This window comes from Canis lupus, chromosome 19 (assembly GCF_003254725.2).
Source record: "Canis lupus dingo isolate Sandy chromosome 19, ASM325472v2, whole genome shotgun sequence".
NCBI lineage: Eukaryota > Metazoa > Chordata > Mammalia > Carnivora > Canidae > Canis > Canis lupus.
This window is the reverse complement of record NC_064261.1, coordinates 49,188,191-49,198,103: the sequence shown is the minus strand read 5'-3', so window position 1 is coordinate 49,198,103 and position 9,913 is coordinate 49,188,191. Positions and strand designations below refer to the sequence as shown.

The 9,913-nt window shown below is 35.4% G+C and overlaps 1 long non-coding RNA gene across 1 annotated transcript in view; it reads right to left on the bottom strand.

The window, feature by feature from the left end:
* Positions 1–1,554: 1,554 nt before the first annotated feature.
* The window catches only part of LOC112649310 (uncharacterized), a 34,009-nt gene continuing 25,650 nt past the window's right edge, over positions 1,555–9,913 (bottom strand). The window contains exon 5 of the long non-coding RNA XR_003129538.2: positions 1,555–1,976. This is a non-coding gene — a long non-coding RNA (uncharacterized LOC112649310). The remainder of the gene's footprint in view (positions 1,977–9,913) is intronic.

The window sequence follows — 9,913 nt, the reverse complement described above, 5'->3', positions numbered from 1 at the left end:
GCATGTTTTACTCTCCTAACATTACACTTGGCTACTTTCACAAATTCTGACTGCCAATAATAGTTACATTACAATCATAGGAGTAATTCACATTGGGCCTTCCCACTGTTATTTAAAGTCCTCCATCCCATATTGAATGAGAACCACATGCCTCGGATTTCTAGGATGTGTATCTAATACATAAATATATCAGATAAAGATGCAGTGCGTGCGAGGCACAACTAAGCACTAAACATGGAAGATGACAGTAGAACCTTGATCTTCACATCTCAGAATGTGATTCCAAATTTCGAGTGAAGTTACGGAGAGTGGGAAGTTACCAGGAAAATGTATTTCCTCCTGAAGTCTGTATTTCACTATTCCAAGTGTTTACTTCCCTGGATCACCACCCTTCTTAAACACATACTGAAGGAGCACAGAGTTCTTTACTGAATCCCAAACAGCATCAGCACAGGGACAAATGCTTAACTAAGGCTCACATCTATCACTCTGGTTGGTACATATGGTAATTTTCTCTAAATTGGCTGGTTTTCTCAGGCTACTGTATCATCCTGAGATATTAAGTTTTTAAATTGGCTCTTCCCACCTCTTTTAAAGTTAGATGGCTGATTGCTGTCACATAATTTAATGATCTAGTCCAATCTATACAATGACTGTGTAACATGGGCAAGATAATTGTAGATGAATTGCTTGCCATTAATCAGTTGGCTTTTTGTTCTTACATGTTCCATTGCTTATCATTCAAGGAAGAAAATTGTCTTTTGACAGGGGTCCCATTGCAGCCTTTTTACTGTCCAATAACATCAAGGCTGAGCTTTCAAAAGATAAATGGGAATGATCTAAGTGGGGCGGGAGAAGACTTAGTTATAAAGCCTGTTTAGGAATTATTTTCGGAGAAATTAAAATTTTGCCGGTGTTGTTTGGGGATAGGTTGTATAAGGCTTTTACATGTTGAAACATAGAGATAATTTAAGTTAAATAGGTTTTCTCATTTGAGATTCATCAATTCATGCAGGAGACTACCTTTTCTGTGAAAAGGATAACACCAAAATTCTAACTCTTGGTAAGCATCTCTATTCTTTCCACCTCCAATAAACAATGGCTGTACTAGCAGTGGAACTCCATCTTAAGTGAGAGCTTGCTCACTCTATCCATTGTCATTATACTTTACCCCTCACAGGTGGGAAGCATGCCTTTCCAGCTTACCTCAAGTAGTCTAGAATTTATTAGATGCCCAATTAGATACTACAACGAACCCAGTCTGTTTTGATCTGATAAAGCTGTATCTGCTACTAAGGAGTTATTACTAGGGAAATAAATCAACAGGGGCCGTCTGGTGGGTAAAGTCAACATGGTGAAGAAAATAGTAACAATTTCCAACTATATAGATGATGTATTTAGCCATCTGCATGCAAAATAAAGTTCCATCATGTAATGGTAGGCACTGGACGCTGAATGCAAAAAAAGGCCCCACTGATACTCAACTTGTATTATGGTGTTTTAATTTAATTTTATTTAATCTTTAAGGATGATGACAAAATCAAATGAGATTTCAAAGCAGTATTTTATTAAACATTATATCTATGTCATTCTACTTACATACATGTGTATATTACCTATATATGCAAGTATGTTTTTTTTTTAAACTCTTAACCCTAGGCTTTATGAGTTAAATTCCTGATTCAACCACTTGTAGTAAATGACTTCTCTGATGCATCTCAATGCAGAGGCCAGGAAAGGAGATGGACTTTGCTTGTCTTGTAGACAGATTTCCTTGATGTTATACCAGATGTTCTTAAATGTACTCTCTGTTCTTCTTCTTTGATGTTTCCACTTGTATCCTCTGGGGTAAAGATGTTTCTACGGGAATGACTGTCAGTCAGGAAAGCCTGCTTCTTGATGATAACTTGAAGGCAAATTCTTACTGTTGTGAGGAGACTGATGAGCCCACCAGTTATGGAAGCAGAGCTAAAAATCTAGAGGAAAACATTGTTATGAGGTTATTTCAACGTCAATAGAAAATATTTATTTCTTTTAAACAGAAAGTATGTGAACAAAAAATATCTTACACATGGCATTTATTTTACTAAAGTGATTGATTAAAGTTTTTAGGTAGAAACAACAGCAAAAAACAAACAAGCGAAAACAAATAAAACTATTTCTCCCAGTCTTTTCTAGCTGCATTTTCACCTATACAAATCTTTGCTTATTCATAACTCCTATTGCTTTCTCTTCAAACTTTCATTTTCGTATAAGCTATAAGATGGCACCCCTTGATGAAAAGCAGATGTGTTTTTGTTGCTTCTTTTGCCTTTTAAGAGTGTTTAGATTTTTTCAGTACAATGCATAACGCTAACTCTTTTTAATAAGCAAGAACATATCCATGGCACTTAAGTGAAAACAGGGCAGAGAGGCTGGCAGTCATATAAGGAGAGCTTCATCAAACACCAGGACATACGAATGTGTAAGAATGAATGATCAGAAGTGGGCTTTAAATCAATTTTATCTTCACCATTTTAACATCAAGAAGAGTTGTTAGTTGTAAGCCAATTGTTATGCAACTTAATGAACTAATTAGGAAAATCAGTTGCAATAATAGTATTGGTGCAAACTGATCTGAATATAAAAAGTAGAATTAGAATTCTAACACAAAACTTTTCCAACTAGAGAGACTTCATAATACTGCTGATAAGATCTGTTCTTTGTAAAATTAATCATAGGCGGTTCTTCATTTACTGCATTTGATTTCTATAATCCCTTCTTCTCTAATTGTGATACACTGCATTTTAGACTTGTGTCATTTCTGCTGTGTGTATACATCTTGTGGTCTGCCAGGACGGTCTAGTTAATTTCTTAAATGATATTGTGTACATTGGCTCCAGTATGATTTTTCCTATTCTTTTGCTTCCTTTAGTGAATGAATGGCTGCCATGCAGAGATATAAAATATCAAGACCTCTGCTCAAAGACCACACTTGGTCGGACGAGTAAGAGTGCTGCAGCTGCCTGTTTGAATCACAGAGCTGGAGCATTCTGGAGCAGATTCACAAATAACAGAGGAAAGTCATATGAATATGGCTTAGACCATTTTTAACATGGAATTTTCCAAAGATGGAATCATAAACTCCAGAAGATAGATGTCAGTTGTCACTCCTATCTTTTGTTTCCTACGTTGTGCATTTTTAATGTAAATGAGGTATTTTCCTCAGAGGTGACTGGGTAATTGTTTTGATAGTTACATAATTTTATATCTTAGTGATGAAATATTTATGCGTGCAACTCAAGTTATCTGTTAAAAAAGGAAACTATTTAACCATAGTGGACTAATGGTACATGGGGAAAATGGGTGTCAAAAGGAAATTTATTATATCTTCCAAGTACTGCTTTCTGTGATAAAATACAATTTGTATGATTGTCAAGTAGCATTGTTTATTTTTCCAGTCAAAAAGTCACTGTCAAAAGTATGTTTGGGGAGGAAAAAATGGCCTTAAAACAAATGTATCACAGGGAATATCTAGGTTGTTAAAAAAAAAAGAAAAAGAAAAAAAAAAAAAACCTAGGGCAGCATGTTAAAAATGAACATTTCCAATACAATTTGTCACCCATGCATAAATCTTGCTGACATTTTCAGTCACTTTAATAGCCTGCCCATTTTATAAATCAGTATGAACTTGCACAGTTGCAAAAAGTGTGTATTTTGAACATCTCATTTGCATACTTTACCAAAAGCCAATGAGGCAGTGGGAGCAGCACTGGTGATCATAATACGTGTTTGGGGAAAGGCAGAGAAATCACTAATGGCTTTGCCTTTAGGGATTTCTGTACTCCATAGGGGACGAAAATGAGAAATATTTTTCAAACAGCAGGGGTAAAGGTTTTAAAACTAGAAACACATGGAGTGATAAAGATGTTAGTGCCACAGGGCGCATAGCAGGAAAAATTTACAATGTAAAAACTGTAATTTCAGCATTAGGAAGTAATAATCGTGTTTCATCATTGTTATTAAAGCATGACCCTTAAAGTCACATAAATTAGATATAAGTTTCAAGAGAAGTTTATTAATCTTTAGCAGGAAAATATTAGGAAAGTTTATTATCAGATAAGATTTTCTGGGGAAGACATGTTCTTTTGATTTTGTGTGTGTGTGTGTGTGTGTGCGTGCGCGTGTGTTTCTCAAGGAAGTATGTATCATTTCAAAGAGTAAATAAAACTTTGCTCACTATTATCCAATGAGTATCAATAATGCCTACAGATGGACTGTTCTTATTCTTTTAAATTAGCAATTTGAGGAGATAACATGATACACAAAGAAGGGAGACTGACCCTTCCGGAATATTTTGCTTGTCCAGAATAGAAGAACAGATGGAAACTAAAGCTTATTTGAATACAGGATGTTTCTTAGATGAGACCATGGTAAAACAATGTTGTTAACATAATTATTATAATTAGTAAAAAATTTTAGGTTTCTTGGATGTTGGAAAAATGTATATAACTAAAAGATGAAGTTTTATGAGTAGTTCTGTGACAAAATCAATGAAAAGGTTCAGCTAAGAGAGGGACAAAGGCCTACAATTATCAGTGGATATTAATGAGAAAAAAAATGTTTCTGTAAAGAAGATAATTTATTTGGTGATGAATATGTTGGTTTGGAACTGAACATAGAGATTTTGGGCAAAATAGTTTTATCAATTAAGACTTCTTTCTAAAGTCCGGCTTTAGAAGTTGTGAACTAAACCTTTATCTTTGCATAATCATTTCGGTAAAACTCAATTTTGCCACGTTAAGGGGGAAGAAAGCTTATTTCTGGATTAATTGTTCAATTTTCTTCCCATACTCTGTTTTAACATTTATGGAGTAGGGTGATAGTTTTAAAACACAAAATTTATATAAAATAATTAGTGAGCGAATATTCCTCAAGTACATTATAAACTTAGACAAACCAAAAAATAAATAAATAAAAAAATAAACTTAGACAAGCCAAATTTGTATTAATACAAAATCAGAAATAGACATTTTGTATACTAGTAAAAATTGTTTACAAAAATATAAATAAGAATAAAAAGTAACTACTTTATACAACACAAATATAGCCACTTTTAACATTCTCATCTGCACTATTCCAGAATTCTAATTATATATGTATGTATAATCTTATGATTTTTGTTTTATACAAACTATTATAGAAATACAGTTTTTAAAATGTATAGGTATTATTATTTTTTGGTACATACAAGAAATGAGCTATATATCAGCAAAGTATGGCCAAGTAGAAAGCACTCAGAATTTGGTAAAATGAAAATTTAAGATCATTTAAAATTATATTAATTGAATGCAGAAGACTTCCAATAAGATACTAAGCTTGTGTGATATACCCCATCTTAATAATAAGTCTGCTACTGATTTATTTAATAATGCCTTCTCATTCATAGATATTACTTATATTATTCTGTTGTGACTAATTATTTTACGTGTTTTGTGGTATGTTCAAAATGCTTTCAGATAGATGAAGGTGATACCTATCCTCTTTCAAAAGCAGTAGCCCCTCATAGCAGTAAGTTGACTGAGACTCCATCTTCCATTGCAGAATCATTATATAAATATTTTTATTGTGTCTGTTAATTTGCTGCAAGGAAAATGGAAGGAGACCCAGTGCTAGGATATTCATGAGAGACAAGATGAAGAAACTACAAGGATTGAGATAATAACCATTTTCATTGAGCTCAAATTCTTTTTAACTAGATGGACTAGTAGATGTAGGAACTGGATTATGGCAGAAAGAAACAGGGAAACTGGGGATGGATTCCTGGGTGGCTCAGTGGTTTGGCACCTGCCTTCGGCCCAGGGTGTGATCCTGGAGTCCCGGGATCTGGCTCCCTGCATGGAGCCTGCTTCTCCTCTATCTGTGTCTCTGCCTCTCTCTCTCTCTTTCTCTCTCTCTGTCTCTCTCTCTCTCTCATAAATAAATAAGTAAAATCATAAAAAATAAAAAGAAACAGTGAAACTAAGTTGTTCAATGTGTCAAAGGAAAAGGACATGGTAAAATCTGTATTACACAGAGTGAGATAGAAATAATGAAAGCTGAAGAAAGTCGGTGAATCGAGATAACCATGATGCTTCAATGCTAAGTCATTAGAAAAATAAAACAATTAAACCAGCGCACGAGGAGCTGTAAATGGCAAGCGTAGAGTAAGTTCAGATTTTTGCCAATGTTTAAGGCAAGTAGAATTAGAAAATAAACAGGAATAATGAAGAATGAGTTCTATGCTTTAAAAATGAGTAGTTGGAATTTTTTTTTTTCTTTTGAGAAATCTTTCATGTTGTCCTGTAATTGGCTATATTCTTTCTCTTTAGCGCATATCATATTATACTATTTCAATGAAATGTTCATTCTATTCAGCAAAGAGTGAGATCTTAAGTTTGGAGAAACTCATGTAGGAGAAAATAAATATCCAGATACCACCCTATAGAGTGAAAGCTGTTCTGAATGTGTTGGTCAGCTCTTGCTAGGTTACATGGAAGTAACAAATCACCATCAGATTTACACATGTATTTTTTTTCCATATTGCGTGTCTTCAGTTATGTATTTTATGTGGCTAATGGCTTATATTCATTCTGGATTCCAGATTGAAAGATCGCTGTGAAACAATATGGTTCTTAAATCATTCTGTCAAATCTCCTCACATTTCATTAGCCAGAGAAGATCACATGGCAAACCTGGTGTCTATGCCATATCCATGCAGCATCCCATGAGAAGTTTCTATAGATGGCTGGAAAAGGGGATGCAATGTATAACCCTTTAATGGGGGATAGAGGATAATTTGGGGACAATAAAGAAATTTATTAGGGATCCCTGGGTGGCGCAGTGGTTTAGTGCCTGCCTTTGGCCCAGGGCGCGATCCTGGAGACCCAGGATCGAATCCCACGTCGGGCTCCCGGTGCATGGAGCCTGCTTCTCCCTCTGCCTGTGTCTCTGCCTCTCTCTCTCTCTCTCTGTGACTATCATAAATAAATAAAAAATTTAAAAAAAAAAAAGAAAGGCAAGCTCCTTTCTCAGGACCTTTAAAAAAAAAGAAATTTATTATATTTGTGCAATGATAAAAATTTGCCATATTGGTAAGTATTGAAATCAGAGCATCTAACTGCAAAAATTCCCTGCCACCTTTAATTAGATTTTTGGAATACAGTTTTATTCTAACCATGAGATTTGTTGGAAGGTGGAAGATAAAGTAGGTTTGGGGAGATCAGAAAACAGTGCTGATAGTTTCATTAACAAAACAATTGGAAAAAAAAAAAAACAATTGGAAAGGCAAAATCAAGACATGCCCAAGGACCGGGTGGGGGAGGGAGGGGAGCTCACTTTGTTCTCTAATGGGAATCTTTGACTTAAAGAGTGGAGCTGTTGGTATGTGGTGCAGGCTGATAGTTGTCCAAGATGAGCTGCGCTGTTTCTTTCATGGTAATTGAGTGGTACCTGAGGTGTAACTACTCAGTCAGATAACTCAATGTCCAGTTTCTGTTCAGTTAAATCTGGTCATGTGACTAAGGGATATTCGTGGATGTGACGTCTGCCATTTCCATGTCTTCTCATAAAAAAAAAAAAAAATTCTATGTGTACTCTTTCTTGCTCCCACTACCTTCCCTGGAGATGGAAAGTGATGATTATTCTGTTATTGCAAATCATGTGTTGAAGCTGGGAGAGCTTCCGTAGCTTGTGTCTATGAATGGGGCAGAGCCTTTCAGGTTCCTAAGCCCTGCCAGGAATACCTGCCTGCACTGTTATCTGAAAGAGAGAGAAAATTCTATCATGTTTGAGCTACTTATGCTATGTATTTATTATAGGAGTTTACTTTTCGTAATACATTCTCCTGCTTCTAATAAATTTTCTTCTTAGTCATTACAGATATCTTCTAGAACCATGCATTCTCTGTTTCTTCCCTGCTCAAGAAACCTTCAACGACTTCCTGTGGTCCACAGAGTAAATTAAGAATTCTTTGGCTCGCCTTTCAAAGCTCTTATCAAATGTGCTACCTTCTTGCCACTTCCCCATTATACATATTTATAGATAACAGGATCTTGCTTCATTTCTCTAATACTACACATTTTCAGATTCTGTGCCTTTACTTATGCTGTTCTTCTTTCCAGTAAAGCACCTCATGTTTTCTGAAAAAACTATTGACTCTTTAATTTTACCATATCCCGCACATACTGTTCTCTCAATCTAAACAAATTACTTGCTGTGATAATTAATTTTTATTAGCCTATATGCCATATCACAGACATTAGTCTAAATACAATTCTTCTATATTATATCATTTAATCCTATAAAAGAGAGATTGTTGGTGCACTTGGGTGGCTCAGTCAGTTAAGCATTGGACTTCTGATTTCAGCTCAGGTCATGGTCTCAGGGTCCTGAGAATGAGCCTCACAGTCATCATAGTCATTGGGCTCTGGGCTCAGTGGGAAGTCTGCTTCTCTCCCTCTCCCTCTGTCTCTCCCCCGACTCATGTGCTCTCTTTTTCTCTCTAAATAAAATAAATAAAATATTTAAAAGAGATAGATAGATAGTTTCCTCTTCAGCTGGGTATTCTCACCATAGTATCCAGCTTTCAACAAGTATTTGTGTCTTTTTTTTTTTTTTAAAGAAAGAGAAAGTGTGCAGGTATGCATGCAGTGGTAGGGAGGAACCAAAGGAAGAGAGAAGAGAGAGAGAGAGAGAGAGAGAGAGAGAGAATCTTGACCTCCTGACCCTGAGATCATGATCTGAGTCAAAATCAAGTGTTGGTTGCCACACAGGTGCCCCAGTACTTGTGCCTTTTAATTGTAAGGACTTTATTGAAAGGAAATTGAGTAAAATTAAATGGTGAATCCTATACTGTCCATGGTTGATATTTTGTCTCAGAGATTCAATTAAAGCTCCAAGAGATTTAATTATACAGAATTGACTCATATTGAGGTGGGAGGGAAGGTAGACCCAGGAGGCAGTTTGACCACAGCAAAGCCATTTTAGGTTTAGACTGACCCTTAACCTAAAAGTCAGCAGATCATAAAAAGAATCACAAGATCAGACTCATGGAAAACCATAGGAACCCACTCCCTGTGACAGTAAAAGCCACAAAGGCTGGACATTCTTAAAATTTCTCCCTGTGGATAATCCCACAATCCTATGATAAAAAACTACCTACCGTGTGAATGATAAACCCAAAGGTAAAGAGTAAACCTTCCCTATACAGTTAGCTAATTAACAACAACAACAATAAACTTATAAAACACCTTGTTAGAGGCAAAGAGGGGTCCTCTTTCCCATCTAGGAGGAAAGATTGCTACTTTGCCTATGAAATAACTCTTTTTTAGTTCTATTCTTAATAAATATTTGTCCCTTTCACTAAATGACTTGTTCTTTAATTCTATTCAAGGGGTCTGAAGCCCTCCCTCTCAAGACCTTGGCCCATCCTACATCAATACTGCATTGATGGGTAAAGGAGCATAAGATGTAGTATGAATTAGAGTATTATCTTCAATTTTGAAAGACTAGGTTTTACATGAGATAAGCAAGAAATCATGTAACGCCTCTGGCTTTTTAGGAAAATAATGGAATAGCAACAAATACATAATTAGCTAAAGGTAGTGGGTTTTTCAAAATTGAGATTTCCAAACTGAGATTACATATGGAAATAACAGAGTTCTCTGACTCTTGAGTTAAAAGTAGTCCAAAATATCATAGATCTTAACATTTATGGGACTCAGTCGCAAGTTGTCAATATGGATTTGAATTGTCAATCCTGATATAGGCACTTTTCAATTAATTTTGTTAAGATATGTGAATAAAGGCAGAACTCTCTATAATAAAATTTCCACAAGTAATTCTGGACTAATTTATTAAATACAATGGACAGAATGCCCCAAATTTTATGGAT